Source organism: Lissotriton helveticus, chromosome 2_1, assembly GCF_964261635.1.
Source record: "Lissotriton helveticus chromosome 2_1, aLisHel1.1, whole genome shotgun sequence".
Classification (NCBI taxonomy): domain Eukaryota; kingdom Metazoa; phylum Chordata; class Amphibia; order Caudata; family Salamandridae; genus Lissotriton; species Lissotriton helveticus.
This window is the reverse complement of record NC_136059.1, coordinates 1,166,091,244-1,166,116,569: the sequence shown is the minus strand read 5'-3', so window position 1 is coordinate 1,166,116,569 and position 25,326 is coordinate 1,166,091,244.

Here is a 25,326-nt window from a genome sequence, read left to right as displayed (position 1 = left end):
GGCTGTGTGGTTTTCATTGAGGTGTAAGTAAATTACAACAATAATTCCACACACTTGCTGGGGAGGATAAGGTGCAAGCAACCTCCTCAAATCAATTTTAAGGCAACTAGATGAATCCTAGGATATTGTAATTCTGGTTAAAAAAACAACAATGAGTATTTTAAAATAAATTCTGAATTTCATGCCCACCATCGATTGGATCCATCGTCAACATCATCCTCCTACATGTCAAGAAGACTTGTTACGCTGCTGTGTCACTGTTCTTGTTGAATCCATAATCATCCATGCAATTCTTTTTTCCTCATACTTATCTTCAGCATTGCTTAGGCTACGGTTCCCGTTAATACTCCTCTCAGGCCACCCAATGTCTCATTTTTTTACTTTGTTTTTCATATGCTGCTACTGCTAGTGTGGTACCACTCCTACTAACACCACAACAACGAAATTTCGGTCCGGGATGGCGTAATCGCCATTTGCCATGCAGCCAGCGCTGTGCCTAGCTCTATTCTCAAACACAAATCACAGGTAAAATAAGCATTTTGGGGAGGTAGAATAATAGTAGGACAATTGAATTCACTAACTCTGTTAGTGGCACTTTTGAGCATTTTTGGACGTTTTAGATAATTCATGCTGGTAAGTTTGATGAAACCAAACGTGCCGTACCCCCGCCCACCACCCCACAAAATAAGATCAACGCATACACTATGTTGAAGTATGTAAAAAGAATAATAATATATTTCCCCTAACAAAAATAAACTAGTCCCACCCCTCCCTAACCCAAACAATTGTCCATTTCAAATAGTCCACTAGTCCCGAATAATCCCCAACTCCCGATTCCCCCCCCCCCAGCAGTCTTTAAAAAAGGGGCAGGGGACACAGTCACTTCCGGCAGTGTTTGGACAGGCGGTCCCGCCGCTCCTTGCGGAGGTCCCGGAGCTGTTTTTCAAGGTCATCCACCTTGCGCTCCAGGTAGTCCACTCTTACGCTTAGGCGGCACATGCGTGCCTTCCAGGCTCTGGGGGGCCAGCTGCTGATTTTCTTGCAGCTGAGCGGCGGCGGGGGGATGTCCGAGCACGGTGCCGTGCTGGAGGCTGCTGGCTGCTGGACACGGGGGCAGTGCTGGAGGAGGTTGTTGACGCCCCCTCCTCCTGTTCCCTAGCCCACAGCCGGCAATATTCCTCCCGAATGGCCTCCAGCTTCCGGGCCCTGGCCCGGACAGCCATCTCCCTTCTGGTGAGGTTTTTGGGAGCATCTATATGAAGAAAGAAAGAAAAATAATGTAACCAATACTCTTTAACAACAACACAAAATAATTCAATGGAAAGTTGTCTCACAACAACACTAGCAATTTCAAGCACAGTATAACATTTTGGCATGTATCTTTCCGCCCTCTTTGTAGGCCTGTAACAGTGGGAGTTTCAGGAATTCTACTACCAGGCAGCACTATGGACTCAATACATAGTCAGAGAGTCAGAGAGTACACCAGAATTCTTCTTTTTTTCTCTAGTTTTGTGAAAGAAATTACTTGTACGTGAACTTGTGGTAGCCGGCATAATGCCAACTCAGTCAGCTTGCACCCAAGAAAAAGAGACACAAGCCATGATGACGCAGACTTGCATGCATTACTTTAAGCAGTACATGCAGGTGGGGATAGGGAAGCTCTTACTTTTGTATAGGGGTGGCACTGGCCATACTCGGTTACATCAAGGGCTACTGCTCAATGTAATTTGTATTTCGCACTGCCCCCCCCTTGGCCTTCGGTACTACAAAAGGAAAATGAAGATTATTCATTTCTGATCATGTATCCAGCCGATCACATGATCTCTTTGCTTATATGATGGATGACTTTAGGTGCTTTGTTGTGATAGATTGAGTGAACAACAGCGATAGTCCACCCATGATTAACACAGCAGAAAGAAAATTATGAACATAGGGAGTGAGTGTGGTAACCATAATTGCCGGAGGAAGGGACTTGACTTGATATAATTGTCATCTATACAATACATACACAATATATGCTGTGCTTACAAAGTAAACTACTGTACTGTTACTTTAGGCAAGGGAGAGTTTCTGAACAATCACAACTTGTAGTATTTGGATTTCCTCTGCTTTGCTACTCTGGCACGGACATGCTGTTCGAACAAAGTAACACTCTTCATGTACTGAGCGTCTGCTCTACACATACACCTCTGCTATGTATGAGGAAGAAGATACCGTCCAGGCTTCCAAAGTAAACGTCTATCATTCTTCTTAATGTCTCAACTGTAACAACTTTACGTTTTCTCAACAACCAAATAACACCCTTTTCATTTTATTTGGTAAACCACCGTCTTGACTTGAGTTTTACCAAAATGATATATTGCAATGCACACCACACATGAATTTTCTGATTGACCCACACAGGCAGTTATTTTTTCTTTCTCCTCCAACCATCCTTGCTTCAAGCAGCCGTGCATCTGATTCCTTCCTATCAGCCACCTCTGCCTGCATTCAGAAACACGTATCATTCTTTAGTCATAAATGTTACGACTCGCTCGTCCTTCCATTGACCCTAAGTTCTTTCCCTTTTCGTCATCCCATCCCTCAAGTTCATCTGATATGACTTGGCTTCACGATAAAAGTTTCCCAACTGATTTGAAGTCAAATAGAGGGGGCCATTGCTTACTCGAGAACTACCGCCGCTAATGCTATAGCTAAGACAAGGGTGACTATCTTCTCCGTGATTGGCTAAAAAAATGTAGTTCTAAATCAGTAACTGTTCTTAACAGTACAGTGTACTTGTAGTAGTGTACTGTCTACTGTACAGTACATCATACCCTCCTTTGTGAGCCTACTCTAAAATGTCAATAAGTAAGGAGTATAATAATAACTTACCACCGTCCGCCGCTGCTGAGCCATCCCCCTCAGCTCCTCCTGGTGGCGCCGCCGCATCCGCCGCTTGAGTGGACCCCTCCGCGCTGCTGGCCCCGGCACTGGTGGTGGCAAGTGCTGCATCCGATGTTGTGACGCCTAGAAAAAACATGTCATATTTTTAGATGCCATACACCACCCCCTACTTCGTCTCGTAATGGAAGAGAAAATGTTAAACAATTTTTAATTATTGGGACTGAAAAGAAGTCACGGTTTTGATGAATGCTTGCTCTTTAATGTGCAACAGTTTTTATAATTACAGACAGAACCAACTACTCCTCATCACCACCAGGAGGACTTGAAGTTCCAACAAGGTGAGGGCTCCTGAGTCCCGCACAGTTACTTCTGACTGAGGTATGTGGAAAGTCGAACTGCACCTATCATCAACAATGTCCTATTTCTCTTGTCCATACATCTGTATGTGCAGAATAGTCCCTGAAACACTAGCGGTATGGTATGTGCTACTATCAAATCAAAAAGCCAACTACAAGCTTATTCTTGGTGGACCTTGACATTTTGCTGTTGGAAATTGTCAAAGCACTCACATTAAGAAGACTGGAATAGACAGCAAGGACAACCCAGAGGACTCCACTGAGTGCCTCTAGAGCTATTGCTGGATCAGAGATTTGTTTAACACTGTTTGCCGACTGGGCAAGCTTAGCTACCAACACAGACCGACTCAGAAATAATAGTAAATAGTAGTAGCACAGAGAGTGATGGTAGAGAGGCAGGATAAGAAAGTAGAAACAGTCTACAAGAAGATCAAAGACTATTTTGTAAAAAATTGAATTAGGAAACAGTTTGGAATGAATAGGAGCTGTAAAAGTTAGGGAAGTATAATTATATTAACAACAGAACAACTTACTGGGGCCAGCAGAAGAGCCTGCAGAGGACCGTTCGTGCTCACTCTGTTTTGCCGGAGTGTGGGATGTTGCTGCCTTGCCCCTGGGAGGTGCTGATGATCATGAAATAAACACAAACATGGATGATTGTTTTTTGGAAATATTTGATTTCTTTGACCACAATCTAAAATTTTCTCGGGGAAACAAATTAGCAACAATTGCACTACATGTATTGACCTATCTGATCTGGTCAATTAGGAGGATACTAGTACAGTATTGCTGGATTCGCAGACCGTCTACTTGGAAAGTTATGTAAATCACTAACTAAACCAACGACAAAAAGGTTCTACTACGACTGCCAGCACTCAGCAGCACGCGACGTGACAGACACAGTCCGTCATCATGATTGTAGAGCACTAAAAAATGTCCTACTACTAATAACAAGTCATAATATACTCAACCTATCAATCCATCACTATCTCTTCTTAGTGGCAGCAGGAGTACAAAGGAAGGACTAGACTTGAGTCTCTAGTCTCTCTAGCATTACGCAGTTCTGTAAAGTACTACACTCATACATATTCAGGCCAAATGAGCACAAAGTTGCAAACAAGTAAGCATAGTAGCAACGCCACTGAGGAGGTGAGCACCTGCAATCACAGAAGCTATTTAAACAGTATTTTACCTGCAATGTAATCAAATAGGCAGCATTCTTGCTCTTCGGGAAATGCATATGTTAGCAATATAACACAGAGCAGAAGAATACAAAGTAGTTATTAAACAGCTACTCACCAAGGCCAGGGATCTCTACACCTAGCAGGTGGAGCAGGTCCTGCTCCCGGTCGAGGACATCGGCCCACCGGTGCGTCACTTGGTCATAGGTGCGCCGGACCCCCGACTCCCTCCGCATGGCCCAGCACACCTTATCCCACCGCTGGCGACGCTCCCGGAGGCCTTACCCTTGACCGGGCCTGCCCCCTGCTGCCACGGTCTTAGGGAGGTGGCGCAGAACAAAAAATATAAGGGCGGCCACCTCCACTGCGTTAAAAACCTCCCTGGCCACTACATCCACTCCCCTCAATCGCCCGCATGGGAGCCGGGTACGGCGTGCGGGACCCTTCCCCTTGCTTTTCCCTGCTCCCTTTGCCATGGTCCTGGGCGAAAGAAGAAAAGAATAGGGGGACAAAAATAAATAAGATAAAAGAGAGAGCTAAACAAAAAAAGTAGTTATTAAAGTAACAAAAAGTTGAAAAAAACACAATATATAGATCTAGACAAATAGAGAGATAGATAATGAGCAAAAAAGAGCAAAAAAAAGTTCAAAGAAACAAAGGATTGCAAAGATTAAAAGAGGATAGAAAAGCCAGGCTCAGAACCATAGCAATGAATGAAAAACAAGATGGTCGTGCCCATTGAGGACCGCGTGGGTAAGTTTGCGCGATATTTCCCCCACGAGCATGCAAAAACATATGCGAACTCGTAATAGCGCGCCCCACACAACACGAGATTGCCAATAGCGCCCGGAAACGGAAATATGCAACGCACACAAGATGGCCGCGCCCATGTACAACCACATGGGTAACTTTGCGGTCAGTGCGCTGCAAGCGGCCCGCAAATACGCAAAAAAAACCAAATCCGCAAATTCGTACGAATTCGCGGATTATGCGGATCGCGAATTTGATTTCGCGCAAATTCGTGGACCGCAAATTTGCATATTTCACCCATACTTAATGGAGTGTGTCCGAGAAATACAGAAAGAAGCTACTCCTATGGAGCTGGCTCACGAAAGAGAAAGTGGGGAAATTAGATGCAGACGATTGTTGGATTGATTTGACAGAAAAACAATGATGGTTGTTGCCTAATGCATTAGTGAATGCGGTGGTAACAATGGCATATGGTTCAGCTCATATTGGAGCAAAGGGTATTTGTGCATTATTAGATCCTGTATGGTACAATCCCAATATTCCAAGGACCGCTGCTCATTTGGTGCAATATTGCATGGTTTGCTTACGACATAATCCTGGGGGCAGGGAGCCTGTTCTGAGTGGAAACTTTACACCACCATCTTTGCCTTTTGAGGTGCTCCAAATGGATTATATCCAGCTGGAGCGTGTAAATATTTTGAAGTATGTCTTGGTCGTGGTGTGCGCTTTCAGTAAATACGTGGAAGCCTACCCGACCATAGAAAATACTGCTTTGGCAACGGCAAAAGCATTAGTAAAGAAATACTTCCCACGCTATGGATTGCCTCGGGTGATCTGGAGTGACAGGGGGACACTTTAATGCAGAATTCATCAGTCACATTTGTAATGGACTACAGATTAAACAGAAATTCCATGTGGCGCGACACCCCCAGTCCGCTGGGTTGGTCGTGAACTATAATGGAATACTGAAGCTCAAATTAGCAAAAATTCAAGAAAGTACCATATTGCAGTGGCCAGATGCTCTGCCACTGGGATTAATGTCAATACGGGTTACCCCACATTCTCGTTCTGGCTTATCACCGTATGAGGTCATTTTTGGGCGCCCTTCTAATGTTTGGGACGTCCCAAGACCCAGAACTTTCCGTGATATAGAGTATCCTATGTTGACTAAAGATCTCCGTTCCATTCATCAACAGGTCTCAGCAGTTTTGCAGCCCCTGCCGGAGGGTCCCATACATCGCTTGGAGCCAGGACAATGGGTTCTGGTCCGTAACTATCAGCGAAAATCCAGCTTGGATCCCCGTTGGTCTGAACCGGTTCAAGTCTTGTTGACCACGCCTACGGCGGTAAAGGTGAACGGCAAGCGACACTGGATCCATGTGTCACATCTAAAAAAACTACCCCTCCCACTTCCATATGATCAGCGAATCCAGGAAGGAGTTCTGACCCAGGAAAGTGAGCAAGTTCCTCGTTTTGTCTCTTTTTGTGACACCAAGGTAATTGGAGAAGGGCAAGGAGAAGGTGTCCCGGGCTCTGAAGGGGCTCTGTCATCAGCACAAGTAATTGCCTCAGATTCTGTTGCCCCTACAGTCGAACGAGAGGCTCGCAGTACCCCTGTTTCACCGGATTCATCGTCCTCTGTTTTGTTCTCTGATCAAGAAGTGCCTGGCCATGTTCGATACAACCTGCGGCCCAGATAACAACACTGTACCCCAGGTAAATATGGAAGGAGATGGGGAGAGACTTGAGTGATAGGGTACAGACCTGTTCCACGAATGTCTGTTAGATGCGCTTCTGGAGTACTGAGCGAGACACTGGACTGAACGCGCTGAGAGCCTTGAACATTTGCTTGATCTGTTCAGAAAGAGAGACTGAATTTCTTGTTTGAAAAGGCACAGGTTGTGTTTTCTTCAAGGGTTGTGTGAGAACATAACTCCAATGTGAGAAGCTTGCTTTGGTTTGATTTGTGATGACCGATAGGAGCCTGCCTGTGAGGCTCTAAATGGACACAGGAAAGAAGCACCCTCTGGCAGGTTGGACTGCATCGCCCTAGTATCTTTCTTTTTGGACTTTTAGTTAGTATGTATCCCTTTGCTTGTTTCGTTCCTGAAGAGGAACGTCCTTTTGTACCGCGTTATTTCCCTGCATATATGCCTGTCTTTTCTAGTTGGACCCAACGTGTTAAAGTTGCATTTATAGTTATTATAGCGATATTGCTGATCACATTAATGGGAGTCTTTATCTATTTAGAATTTCGCCACCCTATGCATACTGTTTTAGGAACAACTGGCCCACCTCCTGAACATATGTTTTATACTTTAGCCCCACATAAGGAAAGGCATCGTCAGACTTATTGAAAAATGTATTTGTTGAAATGCTTCATCAAACACACAGTGCCACCAATACTACAAATTGTTGGGTTTGTGATCTTTTGCCATCTGTTATGCACAAACACGACTTATTCATATCCCTACCCTTGTCTCATCTGGGGAGTTGTGAGGCTTGGTTTAAATGACTTTCAATGATGTATATGCATTATACTGTGGACACTCAAAGGTTTTCGAAAAAGATTATGAAATGATTTTAGCATATATTGAGGTGCATCAAGGATTCGACCTCGATGGGAATAATGGAGAGGGAACCTTAGATCCGAATGCATGTATGAATATGTATACAACGCATGAAAATACCACTTGGTTGAAAAATTAGATTTTGGATTTTGTTGAGTTTAATTTCACTCAGTATTTTTGACATTTTCAAGACCGTAATGTTACTGAAGATAGCGGTATTCCAGTGCCTATACTAAATAGTACCCATGCGTTCTGTGTTCAGGGAGTAGGGTACATATCAGTAGGAGAAAGCCGATGTAATTACACTTATCAGTTGTGTACCTTTAGCAGCCTTCCATTGTTAACCCCTCCTAATGTATATTTTGTCTGTGAAGAAAATGCCTATACTTGGCTTCCATGAGGTTGGGCTGGATGTTGCTACCTCTCCTTCCTGTACCCTCCAGTCTATATTGGCCCTTCTAATTATCACAAGGATCACCGCTTAGATAAACAAAGTATGCCTGTGAAGAGAAATAAAAGAGAGATAGATACTACCGATATAGATCAGACCGATACTCAATTGCAGCATTTTACTGACATTATAAAAGGAGCGTTTCCCATCGGGGGGCCTATAACAACCAGCAAAGAAGTACGCCGTTTGTCCAGAGTAGTTGAAAGGGTAATTAATACTACTGCAGAAATATTGACTAATCTAAACATAGAGCTACAAGCGACCAGACTCGTTTTGCTTCAAAATCGTATGGTTTTAGACGTTATCTTGGCAGATCGGGGAGGAGCATGCCGTGTGATCGGCAGCTCTTGCTGTGTTTATATTCCTGACTCCGCCCCCTCCGTTCATTTGGCTATCCAAAATACATGTAGAGACTGGTACGTGGTCCCTCTCTGGTTTGTTCTGGGGTTTGTTGTCTACTTGGGGATGGAAAATTTTGATAGTGCTGGCAGGTATAACCGGTATCATATTCACGTGTTGCCTTTGTGTACAATGTGGACCTACATGTTGCTCTTATTTTGCAACTAAACTCACCTCCTCCATGGCCGGTCCATCCCCAGCAGCAGTAAAGGCTCAGTTAGTTCAGCAGGAGCTTGAAGATTTAATAATGATTGATGAGGGAATATTTGAAGATTGAGCTGTTTTAGTTAGCTACATTCTGAGGGATAAAAAATAGATTTCCCATACATAAGCAGTATTGGACCTATATTATGTTAGCATGATGCATCTATTTGTAGCCTCTTTTACTTGATGTATATACATGCGTTTGCAGGGAGGACAGCATTTATTCACTCTTTGCGTATCCACTGCTAACAGAGTAGGCCAAGAACCATACAGACACCATTTTTGAACTTATGCTCGAACAGGGGCTGTGATCATGTGTTAATCTCCGGTAGTTGTCAAGCCCCAGTTCATCTGAGTTACTGGGAGCAGCTGAACGTAAGCTGTTTACTCGACTGTCCTGAGACTCAAGGTCGTATCTGGCTTTGGGTGCGATAAGTGCATTCCTGGAGGCTCCGTGCCTACACTGCCAGGCACCAAGACGAAAGGGAGTCACCCTCCCAGTAATAAATAGTTAAGCTTTGAACTAATCATGTGTGCCATATATGGTCCTTCCCTGGAGCTCGAGGGCCAACTAGTGTTTTTCCTTTTACAGTGATTATATGTGTTGAACCGAAAAGTATATAACCTCATGTTTGAATACGAGCCAACAGTCTTCTCCGTGCACCTGATGGGTGAGGGTTGGAGAGGCTCCTCTATAGAGTATTTTTGCTTAATAAATGATTGAACTTTCTTCACTCCCAACTGACTGATTATTTGGTAATGGGATTGGGGCTATTGGTAGGTATAGCCCTTTATGTTATTTTTCTAGTACTTCAAACATTTGAACTTGGTTTTGACAATTGCACAGGTGGAAACTGATAGAGAAGGCTCTGCAGCTGCTATGCTCCTCCCAATGGATTAGATTTCAACAAAGAAATGGAACCAATACCAGTACTAACACCAGTTGCCATGCCATGAAGGTATGCCTTTGACGTTCCCATTGGGGAGCCTATTTTATAGGCACTGACGTGGGACTGCCAAAAAGCGCTCACCAGTGACAAAAAAAGTTGTAATCTGGAGGGCGGTGCCCACACTGGTTTGACCATGCAGGAGCTGGTTGGCGGCATGGCGGTCCCACTCCCGCAATCAAGCCCTTAAAGTGTATCTTACTATATTTTGAAGTTTAAATGCTCTTATATCGATGCCAAAATACTGACTGACAATATATTATATATAAGGTGTGCAAATATAGAGTTAGGAATAGTAAGTCTATGCTTCCATATGTATGTTTACCTTGAAGATATGTTGATAGTTGCAATTCTGGAGTCGAATCATTCAAATGAAAAATCTGTGGCTCTATATTGTGACATGCTGCAATTTAGGTTGCCAGAGCACCAGCCCTGGTCTTCGAAGCAAAACTTTGGGACCCTGCACTCTTTTTTCCAATTAATCATTGAATGGTTGGACTACTCTATGTAAAAAAAATATGCAATAGTACCATATTTGATCTATTAAGAGTGGTTATCAGAGCCCTCTTTGAAAATGTACGCTTTTTGATTATTGAGAATGGCTAATTTCTTAGTTCCAGACTTCAATAATACTCATCAGAAACAGTCTTAGTTTGCTCTCATGGCACAATAAAAGAATCTCACATTGGATATTAGGTTGTACACTGCATCTGCGGATATTATGTTTTATCTTGTACATATTATATGTATGAGAAGTTGTTCTATTTGATCTTTTATACATTTTTAAACTTTAGAACTTAATTCATTTATTGGTGGAAGGGATACTCTATGAAAAAATAACTGATTACCTGTTAAAAGTGCTTCCTAGCCTATGACACTTGGAATATGCCACACGATATCGGTCACATTTATGATGGAGTTGCCCATTTGCCGAACTCTAAATCAGACCCAAAAGGCCGTAATTATACGTGCAGAGCTAAATTCTGATTTGCACAGGGATCATAATAACAAGTTGTGTGATAATTATCTGACCCACAGAGTTGTCCTCTGATAAATACTGGCAGGTCAAACGTGCCACAATTAGGGGGTGGAGGCCGGTAAAAAAAGTAAAGCACGGAGGATTCGGGGTGTTAAATACTGATTCGACAAGGTATGCCTAATTTTAAAGGGCACAAATTGTATTGGACAGTAATTATCACACCTTTTAAATTTGGGATCCTGGTGGTATGGGATTTTAAAAGGTGCGATAATCACCTTCTCAACCCGGCACTGGTAATGAGGGCTTAATAAGTCTTCTGTGGCGGAAGAAAACGAGCCAATATGAAACTGCATTTAAATGAACCCAAGTGCCGGCTTGTCACGTTTCAGTGGTGTTTAATTGGCTTGTCATGATGCTATCCTGCTGTGTATCGTTTTCTTCCTGTCAAGACCATCTAGAAAAAGCGGTGATCTACTTGCGTTCAGTTTTGCTAGTTTCTGTTCAAATTAAAGTCTTTGTGGTTTAATTATCTCTTATTTTTATTGATATGCATACCTGCCTATTCATTTAATTTGTACCGATGCCATTTTTTCAATTGAAATGCGGTTGATTCTTGCAGGAGGTGCGCAAGAGGATGTTTTCTATAATGCAAACCAGCAGAAATATGAGAGAAATAAAGCAGGAGCTGGTTCACTGAGGTCATGCAGCTCAAACACTCATACTGCAGGGCTGAAGAGCAGATCAAAGAACCTCAGGAAGAAGGTGCAGGTTGGAAAATAAAGGCAGCAGGCGCATATGCACCGGAAGGAGACGCACAAGTGTGAACCTTCTGCTGGCAAGGGATTTATAAGGCCTCCAGAACATACAGGGTCTTAAGAAGCTAAGGGCTTCGAGGAGTGGGAGCAAAGTTCTCAGATGTGGACAGCAAGAGTACATTAGTCTAGGTTCGGACTGAAACAGAAAAAAGGTTGGGGTACCAAGATAAAAAGTTGACCACATTTATGAATGATATGTCTAAAAAAGTGGCCCATGTTTACAAATTGGGGCACTTTTTAACTTATAAAGACTTTGAGGCATATGTACTAAGGTTTTGCATCAGGGTTGCATCTCTTTTATGGCACAACTCTGACAAAAATCCTTTTTGGCCTTTACTAAGCCATGCAAGGTCACCATGTGTGGCTTTGCATGGTTTAGTGAATGGCTTTTCAGGGTTTAGTAAATGCAAAGTAATACAAGGACGCACTATTCACCACCTTGCATTGCTTTGCCATGGGAAGGTGTTACATGGGAGGAGAATGGGCACTCCCATGCATCCACCCATGTATTTTGGTGCATTCACAGATTTACAAAGCTTTGTCAACCTGGAAATGCATCAACAACCTGCTCCTACCTCAGGCAGGCATAACTAGGAGGAATATAGCACATATAGAAAGAGGAATATGCCTCTAAGGATTGTTTTTGGGCAGGAAGGAGTTCCTTCCTGCTCAAACATATTCCTGGCTGTAACACAGTCACCCTGGTGCAAGTGTGCCTGCTTTGTAGCTAAGTAATACACAGTGCACCAGCAATAGGAGACAGCAGAAATGTATCATACCTTAGCAGATGTAGTGCATTTGTGCTATCTCCTTTTCATGCAATGCAACAATTTTCCTCACTGCCCTGGGTTGGATGAAAAAATTGTAAATCTGCCTCATGCTGTATACGTTTTATGCAAGGTTGGGAAGACTGCATGGTTTTGAACTTGCTCCAGTAATGCTTGTTTTAATATAATGAAAATCAACATTTAAAACCAGCCTAGCCTAGCCTATCATAACACAAGCCCACAAATTGCCTCATAGTTGCCCCACACTGACCTGTCACATCAGCCCGTTGAGTTCTGCCAGATTGATCTGTCTGACCAGGAATTAGTCTGTCTGACAAAAAAAGATGTTTTTGATATTAAAAACCATCATAACATCAAAGTTGATATAAATATTAGATCAAATTCTAAGTGCATACAATATTTAAGGTTCCTTTCACACCAAATTATGCTACTTGCTTTTGTTATGATATGTGTATTGTCTATACAATTACTACATAAACAACACAGATATACCTCGTATGAATACATCTGGGACACAGCGCACATTAATTGGTTTGTCTGTTTATTGTGCCTCGTACATGACATTTGTACAATTTCTATGTAGTCTGCAAATTACTATGCTGCAAATGTAGTTACTATTATTCTCTGGTTTAATTTAAAGCACCCATAAGGCAAGAGTGTATTAGTGGCTTTACCACATTAATTGTATGCTTAGAGCAGTTTTCTTTGCCTATCTAGCAAGGCTGGACTGCCCAGACTGGGCATCAGGCATTTCCCCGAAGGCTGAAAGGGTGGGGGCAGGTGCTTTTGTTACTGGGGGTTGGGTTTGTTTCAGTGCGGCAGTTTTAAATGCACTGCAGGGTTCCTTGTATGTCCAAGTTTTCAGGCAACAATAAAAGTGCCTCGATAACTCTGGTGATTAATGTTATCTAAGGTAGCACAGATGGTTAATATGCCTGCAGCAAAGAACTTATACTATGCAGATCACAAAGCAGTGTTTTATGTGCAAAGATCAGTGGATTACTGCTTTTGTCACAGAAATACTTTTGTTACTGCACAGTTCATAAGTTACAATTGTAATCTAGGTTAGAACATTATGGGGGAGTTTTCCCAGTCTTTTCATTATCCTTGTTTTGCAAGAAAAGGTTTTTGAGGTAGAAACAAATTCTTATTAGTAAAATCAACCTTAACAACTGTGTTATGTTCTGAATCCTGAGACTGTGCTTCCCCAGCCCAACGACTCTTAAAAAATGCCTAAAAGTATGGATGGCATGTGATTCCTACATTTTCTATACACTGGTTTACACATGTATGATTCATTGTCCGTGTGTGTGTGTGTGTGTGTGTGTCTGTTTGTGTTCTTGTGCATGTGTGTGTGTGTGTGATGTGAATTGCTCCAATACCCTACACTGGTATGAGAGGTGCTATAAAACAAATAAAAAAAACCTGTGAGAGAGGGGCTATGGAGAGATGAGTGGAACTGTTGGAGGTTGATAGTGTGGGAGTCCTTGAAGAGCTCCAATAAAGATTGCTGTATCCTGGTGCACTGTAGGGTCATCATTTACTATGCTTTAAAAACAAATACAATTGAATATATAAAATGCACCATTTTCCCAAATTTTCTTTGGGGTGAATCCCCTCTGGCCCCCTTATAGTGATCAGGCTCACTCACTGCGCTTGCTTGCTATGCACCTTATGGGGGCTGGTCTGACACAATTTGCCAGAACTGCTTTTGGCCAGTCCGATGCTGCTATCTGAAAAGTTTGTATAAATGAATTCCACATAAACCATTGTGCTACTTTAAAAAAACGTTCCAGCGCAGAAGGAAAGCACATTCAAAATAAATATTTTGCTCTGTTTTGCATCCCTTTCATGATGCCAACCGGGCGCAAAACAGTAGTAAATCTGGCCCTTTGAGGGTGGTGATGAATTCACTCTACGTTGCGGTATTGAGTCGTTCTGCTGTCTCTATGTCAGTTGACCTTAGAGTTCAGTGGTACAGTGAAATGAGCAAACCACTGAGCTTCCACCTCAAATAAAAAAAAGTGCTATATATCATCTCAGTAGTGTAGCGTCCTCCCCAGCCAAGGTACTCGCAATGACTATGCCACACATGAAGCTTAGTATAACATGTTTTTTTGCTTCTGCGTGTAACTGCAAACTCAACATTGTAAACCTGCATTGAATTCACTACACTCTAATACTTACGTCACAGTTCTAAGGAGTCCATCAGGAGCCACAAAGGTTCAGTCATTACATGCTCACTCGACAATACATGCCGCTCTTTGTTAAATGAAAAATGTTTACAAATATTTACAATTGAAGCTGTTCAATGAGACTACATGGCCCGTGGATCACACAGCCCATGTCTGTGGAAACTGGGGACCGGCAGTAGAAATGTCCATGACTGGCTTTGGTGATGGAGCAGCAACAATAATCAGGGGTTCTTCACTTGTCTTTTCAGACTCAGTTTCTGCAATGGCATCAGCGCTTGACGAGCAATGAGCCAATGCTCTTAAATACTTAGAATTGTGCTTAATGGACTTCCCAGGATGCTGGTCAGTCATCGTGTCCTTTGCTGGTCACAACATGAAATGGTTCAGCATCAAAAGGAATGTAAGACTTTCGTTTTCCATGCTGTGCACAAAAACTTGATCTCCTTTGTAAAGGTGACATCTAGTGAATGTCAATGCTTGCGGGAAAGGCTTTCATTTTCCCTATTACAACCAAAGTCGTTCATGCATATTTCTTCCTCTGGATTTGCTCTTCTGTTGGTCCATTGAGGTAACTTGGTCATCATGGCTTTCCCGAATGTCAAGGTTGCAGGGCTTTCACCCGTGGTTGAGTGAGGGGTTGAGCAGTAAGCTCAAAGAAAGGAACAGCTTTAAGGTGGAGCTTTTCTAGTACAGCACGCTGGACAGCTTTCTTTAGTGTACTCATCAAATGTTTGACAAGGTCATTGGCAAGTGGCCACAAAAGAGTTCTCTTCTGATGTTTCACCTTAAGATGACTGAGAAAGTCTTTGAATTCCGCAGGTACACACCAGGTCACAAAGATGCTGTCTAATCTCTCATTGACATGTTCCTGAGCAATAGATGAGAGATCTTCAACCAATGGAAAACAGGAATGTTCATCAACAATGTACATGAGGAGATGTCTAGAGCAAAGAGGACCACTGCAATTCTTTCCCATGCATGCCGGTGCAATTTTAAAATGCTCAACGGGTTTTGAGTGATTTTTGATGACATGCAGTTTACATTGATGTTAGGGCTTCTATCTCTTTTCATTCCTCTTTTCAAGATATGGAAAACAGAGTCAGTCTCCAAGAGCTCATTTGGTGTCAAAAGTTCCACAATGTCCTTCATGGGCCACTTCAATTATCAGTTGTCGTAGACACTCTGGAATGACAATTCTCATCCCTCATAGACTAATACCTTCCTTAGTAATGGCAATTCATCTTTGACATTCTTAAACTTTTGACACTCACTGTCGCTGGTAAGAGGTTGAGTGTGCTGGGATCTAGACTGATGTGTAGTAATGTTTTTCAGTTTCAGCATGTAAATATCTTGACTTGTGGCAGTGAAATTTTTTTCTATTGAAATGGCAGCTGCAGTACTTAATTTCACTATGAAATGTATATAGGCTTGAGCCGTCTTAGAATGGTGCCTGGGCATTTTAGAGGCACTCTTGAAACGTAATGGGTATGGTGCTGATCTTCCCCTGGATAATTCACAATGGTGTAGTTGTACTTTGGCATTCACAGACCACAACCTTTAATGCAAGGAGGCATTTTTGCTTTTTGATTTCCAAAGATAGTCAATAATGACTAGTTTCAAGCATGAAGGGCTTCCCATACAAGAATTCGGGGAAATGATCACAAATCCACACCCCTGCCAATCTCTCTTTCTTAGGTTGTGAGCAAGCACATTCAGTTTGGGACACACTTCAGCTGGTGTACTCCAAAATACATCTTTGAGCATTTGGATGTCCACTGTGCTGAGCAAGGAAGGCACCCAACTCGGCAGGGCTAGCATCAACCACAACGTCAGTATGAAGCTTTGGATCAAAGTATGCCATTTCAGTAATGTTCTCAATAGCTTGATTTTCCTGAAACTTTGCTTGCATTCATGTGATCAAAGAAAGAAACATTATTTTTAATCAAGTCTCCTAATGGCGCAATGACAGTGTCAAAGTCAGTAGCTGGTCATGCCTAGGAATGAACGTAACATGGAAACATCTTGTGGATGAATGGCATTTGGCAGAACTTGCACTTTAGCAAGATCAGGTGTCATGCCCCCATCAGAAAAGATATGGCCAAAGATATTTTACTTTGTCTTATGGAACTCACATTTCTCGGCATTCAAAGTTAAACCAACATCAGTGAGCAGCTGACATACTTGAGTGAGAGATTTGTCATGCTCCTTCTGTGTAGACCCCAAAAACCAATATTTCATCACAGTAATTGAAAGCATTCCTGACAGGTTGTATGATAGGCTGAATGACATCTCGGAATAACTGCCGCTGATGATGCACTGTTGGACTTGGCCCTTAGGACAGGTTCACCCCTAATCTTTTTGCTTTTATTTGTGACCCAGTGTTAGTGATTTTTGGGTCTCTGCACACTTTTTCCCTGTGTCCCAGGGTAAAGTGCGTAAGTGTAGTATGACTGGCCTGCTCTCCCATAGGAATGCATGGGGAATGTGTGTGTCCATGTTAGTTCCTGATGCGTGGGGAGTGCAGGCTCGAGTTTGGTATGTGTGAACTCGTGAGAATGAATGCTGCACGATGGTATGTGCGGCTTGTATGTGTCTAGAAGGCAAGTGCTACTTCTAGACATTGATGTATGTGTGCAGTAAGGGTGCTGGAGTGTGATTGGCTGGAGCTGGCTGGCATGCCAGGCTCCAGGAAGTCTGGATGGGTCTGCCCGGTGGTGAGTATGAGATTAGCATGAGTGATGTGTGGGAGGAGTGCACCTGTGTCCTGAATGGGGCTGGGTTTTTCCCCACACAATGCTGGCTCCGCCCCCCTGTGGTGCGTCTAACGACCCTAGCCTCTCCAGTGAATGAAAGGGGTGGTTGGGCCATCAAGGGTACTCCCAAGCCAGCTGCAACTGGTTTTCCCCCCACCCTGCACCCTGAAACAAAGGATTTCACAGTATAAGAAGGGGCTGTGTCCCCATGAATGTTGTTTTACTTTTGGATCCTGCCAGAGGGGGCTGTTGCTGTTGCTGGGGCCAGGAGGACCGCCACTTGGACTGTCTCCCTGCCTGGAGACCCAGTGTGCTGGCTCTGGGCCCAGCCTTGCCCCCTGCCTGCCTCCAGACCTTGCTGGAGCTTTACTTTTGCCCCTAGCGCTGAAGAGCGCTTCCTTTGTGCTGCCTAGCGCTGGGAGCGCTTTATCTTTACTGCCTAGCGCTTGGGAGCGCTTATTTGCTTGCTAGCGCTTCGAAAGCTTTATTTGTGCTTATAGCGCTGAGAGCGCTTCTCTTCGTCCCTTGCGCTTGAAAGCGCTTCACTTGCCCATCGAGTGCCCACCTCGATTTATCGCTAGTTTTAACGAGCCGGTGCCCACCCGGCATTGCCCCGTGTAATCACCGCCGCAGCCCAGGACAAAGAACCGCCGAGAGGGAGCTGCCGGGAGAGCCGTGCTGGGATTAGCCCAGCCGGCCGAGCCTCCCGCCGCGTCATCGGGGAAGGAGGAGGAAGCAGGAAGCAGCCTGCGTTGGCCGCCCCGAGGCTCTTGATCGAAGGGAGAGCCCCGGGGAAGGAGGACGTTCCCGCCAGCGAGACCCGGTGAGTGGGGGCCGGGAGAGCAAGTGAAGGGAGGAGGGCGTCGGGGCACATTGCCGGTGCCCGCCCCTCCCCTCCAGTGCGTGGCCTGGCTGTCGAGCGGCCCCGCCTGATCAGAGGGCCGCTCCAACGATGTTCTGAGGCCATTGTTCTGAGTCCCCCGAGCGGGACTCCACCGTTATCCAGGGCTCTGAGTGCCCAGTTGTTGTTAGAGCTGGTGGGACCCCTCAAGGCCCGTAATTGTGTTTCGAGCCCAGAGAGGCTCAGGGTGCCATTTCTCGCTTATGAGCCTCGAGAGGCTCGAGGACCATTTCCTTATTCACGAGCCCACGAGGCTCCCAGCCCATCATTGTTTGCGAGCCCCGAGAGGCTCTTGGGGCATTTCATTGTTTTAGAGCGCTGAAGCTCTATAGTGCCAGCATATTTATTTTGCAAGCCCTGAGAGGCTCTTGGGGACTCGAGTGTGGTTAGAGCCCCGAGGCTCCCACGCAGTACTTGCCCTCACCTGTGTTCTTGAGCCCACGAGGCTCCAACGTTGCCCATCTGTATTTACAACTGTCCAGCACTTAGTGGACAGTTGCTACGTTTAGGCTTGTGTTCTTGGCTGCCTGCGCAGCCTCCCTGACTTTGAGACTCAGGGCATTTTAGCCCTTGCGAGGCCAGTTGGCCTGGGGGACAGTTCTAGTATTGTGCTACATGCACCCTGCGCAATTTATGATTTACTTACTTATGTGATTTCTGCGTAAATGTTCTACCTGCACCTCTGAATGTGTTTGATGCCTCATGTGCAATGTGTTTTATGTTTTATCCCCTTTGCTAAAAGTAACCTGCTTAGAGGATTGTTGATGTCCCATTACCTTTGCTAAAAGTGACCTGCTTAGGTGATTATTTTATGTTCTTCCCCCTTTGCTAAAAGTAACCTGCTTAGAGGATTGTTTTAGGTTTCCTTCCCTTTGCTAAATGTGACTTGCTTAGGTGATGGTTTTCCTTCCATAGGTCCTGATAATAAGGTCCTAGTTCCCTGCGTGATTTTCCTACAGTGTTTAGGGTTGCGTAGGAGGTATTTACCCTTTACCAGGAAGTCCTGGTTGTGTGCTACATTCATTATATGTTTTTGTGCTAAGTGTTATACCTACAACAAGTGCTATTTCTAAAAAGTGCATACCCCTGACAGTGGTCCAGGTGGCCCTGTCCTGTACATAATCCCTTGTAAATCTTGCCCATGCCTGTTGGCACATTGTAAAGTGTGTGTCTTATCTAAAGTGTTTTTAATATAATACAAAGGCTATTTTTGATATAACCTTGTGTGGAGTCTCCTTTGTGTTGGGCCTAGGGTGTTGTCGCTGGGGTGCGCGCGCAACGCTTTAACCATCACCTCTGAGATTAGCCTTGCTGCTCGCGTCACGTTACCTAGAGGGTGAGCAGGGGTTATCTTGGTGTGTAACTCCCTTGCCCTGACCTTAGAAATGGCGATCCCTGACTGACTTTGGCGTGAGCGTTGGCCGGCCGGGGGTCCCGTTTCTAACATGCACCAAAACGTAGTCTCTTATAATACACAGACCTACAGGTGTAAAAAATGCTGTAATGTACCTGCACAACTCCTCGAGCTCCAACTGATGATATTCTTTCTTCAGATCCAGGCAAGAGAATACCTATGCCCCATTCAATTGTGTTATCATGTCCGCAATGTGCACACCTGGATGTCGTTCTCTTTCAATGGCCTTTTTTCCTTGACCCATATCCACACAGATGTGTAAAGCTCCTTCACTGTCCTTTTTGAGTACAACCACTATGGGAGAAACCCATGGAGGTAGACCAGAAGAAAACTCAATGATATCGTGCTTGAGTAAAGATTCAGGTTCCAGTTCAACAGCATCCTGCAAGTGAAAGCCAATTTGTCTGTGGCTTTGAGCCATAGGAAAGATGTCCTCATTAATGTGTAATTGGTCTCTCATAGTCTTGAGTCTTCCCAACTCATGAAACAATGAAGGGAATTTAATTACTAATTCACGATGAGCATTCATGTTATAGTTCACGAATATCAGTCCCAAATCAGCGGCTGTGCAGAAGGCGAGTAAAAAGGCACTTGATTCCGTGACTTGAGGTACATGAATGGGCACTTGTACTTTTATTTTCATATGCACCACAAATTAACCTTGATGTTTTAGTGGCGTTGATGCAGCCCACATATGCATTTTAGTTTTCGATGGCTTCAGTTCGGGCACTGGAGACATTTAATTATATTTCTAGTCAGGCATGATATTTATTGGTTCAAAACTATGGATAATTGAATATATTGAACTGTTGACCTTTAGTGTGATGTTCCGACAATGTTTGAATGACTTTGGTGCTTTTTCAGGTTAGTTTCTCTTGGACCGATGTTTTTCCTCACTGGTGGCGAGTCCACTGGCGGCCATGTTTCTGCGAGATGAACACTGACATAACACACCCATCTTCTTCACTTTCACTTGATATTGACAAGGAATAACTATTTGATGAAGATTAAGATGTCAATCAACTTTGTGTGGTGTAAATTTGCCTCTGCTTATGTGGTCGCTTGGCCTTATGGGAGTGCATCGAACGTCACTTCTGGAACGTTCGAGAGGCCAATTTGTATTCACGCTGTGACGCACCAAATTTTTCTTTAGCCTTGCATACCATCATAAAATGGGTCTCCTTTTCACAGACTTTGCATATCTGCACAATGGCGGTACATTTACCTTTGTGTGGAAATTAAAAACCACACCTGAAACACAACTTTTTCTATGGAGAATTCACTGCCCCCCCCAGCCTTGTGCTTTGGCTTATTTCTCACATTCATGACTGAGTCATTCTGGTCACCTCTGGCCTCCATGTCAGCAGCTTGTCAATTAGCACCCACTTTAGTTCTGGCAGCCATAAGAACTCACTCCAGGCTGAGTTTCTCTCAGCATTCTTTGTCTGAACGAACCTGGCAAGCATCCATCAATCACTCTCAGGCGTATAGCTACCTCATCATTAAATTAATTGAACTTACACAGTTTGATGAGCGTATCCAGTCTCTCAAGAAATTTGTTGATTGTCTCACAAGCTTTCTGTTTTTCTTGACTGAAGATGTGGCTTTCGTAATCAATATTTGGCACTAAATTGAACTTGAGATCCAAGGCTGCTTTGATTTGACTATCTGTAATTGCATCAGCTAGTGGCATTTTAAATATGACTTCTTTCATGCCTCAACCAGCAAAATTCTGAAGGCATTTGATGATTTCTTTGCTATCTGCATCTTTAATAGCATCAATGAAATCATCAAATGTCTCTATCCAGGCAGTCCATCTGTTGCTAATACTCAACTTTCTGGTGGTATCCAATGGCGGTGGTAATATCAGGAAGGCAGCGGCATTGTAACCATTTACAAGATTGGCTGACACTGAGGTGGAGTTCCTAACACCATCTGCTGCCCACTAGGACCTACTTCATCCAGACCATCTCTAAGTCCCGGTAGCCCTTACCTTTCAGGAGACGTCTGGAGGTGTTCTGAGCTGCCACACAGCTGCTTTGATGGTGTGCTGCTTCAGGTATGGACAGGTTCACAATCACAAACCCGGGTGCTTTTTCTGGAATTGTTCCCTCCCACCTCCCAAATTATATACATTTTCCTTTTAATGTCCCTTTGTGCTGCCTGACACCTGGTTTATCTCTGCCATGCAGGACTTCTGTTCACAGTGTTACCTTGCACTTTGCTGCTCTCTCAAAACCTGGTTGCTTTCGCCTCTAGTATTGTCACCCAATATTAATATATGGCTTTTGAGTTGCGTAGTGCGCATTATCTCTTTGTACGGCATTCCCAGCAGGTTCTCAGCCACTGATATGTAGACGTTTCAGTGATTCTTTCAGTATTGTCAAATGCTTTACATGGAACTGGATTTGCACTTTGACTTCCCATGCAGGAAACGTTGATTCTGTACTTCGACAAAGGCACATGTAGCACAGCACAAGCAATTTGCTTGACCACAGCACGCTCTCTGGGAGAGCACTATCGATCTTTGGGTTACTTATCCCATATCTCGTCGCTAGTTGCAGCAACCACCCCAGCCTGGGTACTCGCCAATTACTAAGCCGTATACAGAGCTTAGTATAACACGTCTTTATTCTCCTGCATGAAACCGCAAACTCAACATTCTAAACCTTCATTCAATTCACTACGCTCTAATTCTTACAGCTCTATGGAGCCCATCTGGAGTCACAAACGTTCATCCTCACAGTATGCTATAAGTAGCGTCTTGACATGGAACAGGTTTCTGGTGCAATTCGGATGTATTTCTGACAAAAACACTTTTCATTCTCAAATAGAAATTAAATGCAGAACATTTTACATATATGAGCAAATTCTTTATAATACGAACCACCACTGGTTTATCTCACTACAGCCACGCTGTTATGGGTCTAGCAGCTGTGGAAAAAAGTCCACTGAATTTGCGGTACAGTCGCGGTTTATTCCGGACATTCAAAAATGAAGGACATCTTTTAACTGATAATCTACACGTAATTTCTATCTCTCCGAAGAAAGATGCTTGCAATTATTGCTAGACTGCTGGCACGGAATAGATGTTAAATGCCAGAAGGCAGTTTCTAGACCGCATCTTTCATTTGGGGCCCAAGGGAGACATCTAGTACTAATTGCTAATAAAATGGCAGCATTTATTTAAACCTATGCATCATTTGTATGATTTGCAGTATTATTCTTTTAATTATACTGTGCACCACATGCAAAAAGCCTGAAAAGGAGAGAAGAGCATGCTCAAAATCATTTTTTTTTCAATCAGATTATGACTGGCCTACAGTTCCTGCATGTACAGTGCAAGGAACTGACTGCAACAAAGCTCTGCATTATCAAACGTCAGTTACTTCAGCATCAAATGCGACACTACAGCTTTGATTTAATAATCTTGATAGACTCCCTACAGCTATTAATCTTTAATTCCCTTCCATCCTTGTCAATATTTAATGGATCCACTGTGCCTGAATATCACAAATAAAAGACTACAAGGACTGAACTGTGCTAAAAAGTAGCTGTCACCGTTTCACATCATGTGATGACTTTAAACCAGTTTTATTCTTCGGACCAATGTCGGACTTAGCCCTTTTGGCAGGTTCACCCCGAAACTTTTTGCATTCTCCTAGCCTTTTTCTCTAACCTGGTGTTGGTGATTTTAGGCCTCTGAGCACTTTAGCACTGTGGTCCAGTGTAAAGTGTGTGCGCTCTCTGTGTTACATTGGTAAGGTTGGCCTGCCCTCCCATAGAAATGCATGGGGATTCCCTGATAAGGTGTGTCAGTGGTAATTCCTGTTATGAGAGGAGCAGTGTGGTCAAGTCTAGTATGTATGAAATGGTGAGAATAAATGCTGCGCAATGGTGTGCGCCGATTTATTATGACTATGGGAGAAATGCCACTTTTAGAAGTTCGAAAAATACAAGGGTGGCTGGGCCCAGTGGGAGGGAGGGTAGGCAGGGCCACAATATTACAAGAAAATAATTTTTGCCTATGCCTCCAAATTTTTAATTACACACTGATCGGTTAAGGATAAACAACACTTTATTAGTTTACCCTGACATTAATTTATGTCTTTGAATTATCACTCAGTTTACAAAAAGTTGTATTCATTTTACATAAACAGACCTAAGATCACTATCAACTTCATGTCTGGCCATATACAGTTCGAAAAACAATTTGTGCGTATGTACAGTGAAAAAGAAAACAACAATAAACGTATTACGAAAAAACTTTTTACAAAAAAACTTTTAACCATAAATGCATGGTCGTGACATGGACAAATTAGTCATACACATTGTGAGCAAAATAAACATTTCACGATAAAAGGATCACAATCATGGGGAGAGAGAAAGAGAAAATTCTTTTCATTTTTTTCAAAATCAACTCCCAAAGCCTGAAACTGATTGAATCATTATTGTTCAGGAAAATTGCCCATTTTTGCATCAGTAATGTTGACCTAAATGTCAGAAAAGGTGCCGACGCGTTTCGAATCCTGTTAGATGATTTACAGGATTCTGATCAGGGCGGTGTGATTCTAGTCCATGGGAACTGTTTGGAAAAGGGAATTTACGATTTGTTTAACCAACAGGGTCCTCTAGCCATTTGTGTTGATAACAAAAATGCGCATATGTCGTTCACAAGTAAGTTCCCATGACCTGTGCTCATTCCTATTGCACGGCCGAGCGAGCAGGGACCTATTCAAACCCGCTGTAATCCCCCTGTTTTTCAGAGATGTAAACGAGCCAACACCCAGATTGGTTTCCAGACACCGGCACACCAGCCGATGGGTCAGGAACATCGAAGGTAATTTCTAAACCATGTACTTCGACTTTGGAAGTTAAACCCACCTCCCTTTGGTTCTCATTCAATCCCTACTCTGTTGCAGTCCAAACCCCACGGCATAGACGATCCTTCATCAAAGCAGAAGCAACTTTGGGCAAAAAACAACATAAGGTATGCCGCATCTACATATGCGCATTTTTGTTATCAACACAAATGGCTAGAGGACCCTGTTGGTTAAACAAATCGTCCTTTTCCCTTTTCCAAACAGTTCCCATGGACTAGAATCACACCGCCCTGATGAGAATCCTGTAAATCATCTAACAGGATTCGAAACGCGTCGGCACCTTTTCTGACATTTAGGTCAACGTTACTGATGCAAAAATGGGCAATTTTCTTGAACAATAATGATTCAATCAGTTTCAGGCTTTGGGAGTTGATTTTGAAAAACATTATAAGAATTTTCTCTTTCTCTCTCCCCATGATTGTGATCCTTTTATCGTGAAATGTTTATTTTGCTCACAATGTGTATGACTAATTTGTCCATGTCACGACCATGCATTTATGGTTAAAAGTTTTTTTGTAAAAAGTTTTTTCGTAATACGTTATTGTTGTTTTCTTTTTCACTGTACATATGCACAAATTGTTTTTCGAACTGTATATGGCCAGACATGAAGTTGATAGTGATCTTAGGTCTGTTTATGTAAAATGAATACAACTTTTTGTAAACTGAGTGATAATTCAAAGACATAAATTAATGTCAGGGTAAACTAATAAAGTGTTGTTTATCCTTAACCGATCAGTGTGTAATTCAAAATTTGGAGGCATAGGCAAAAATTCTTTACTTTTAGAAGTTGGCATTTTTGTGTGCTATGTGTCTGCCTGCCTGATGTGAATTGCATGTCTGGCTTGTGAGTGACA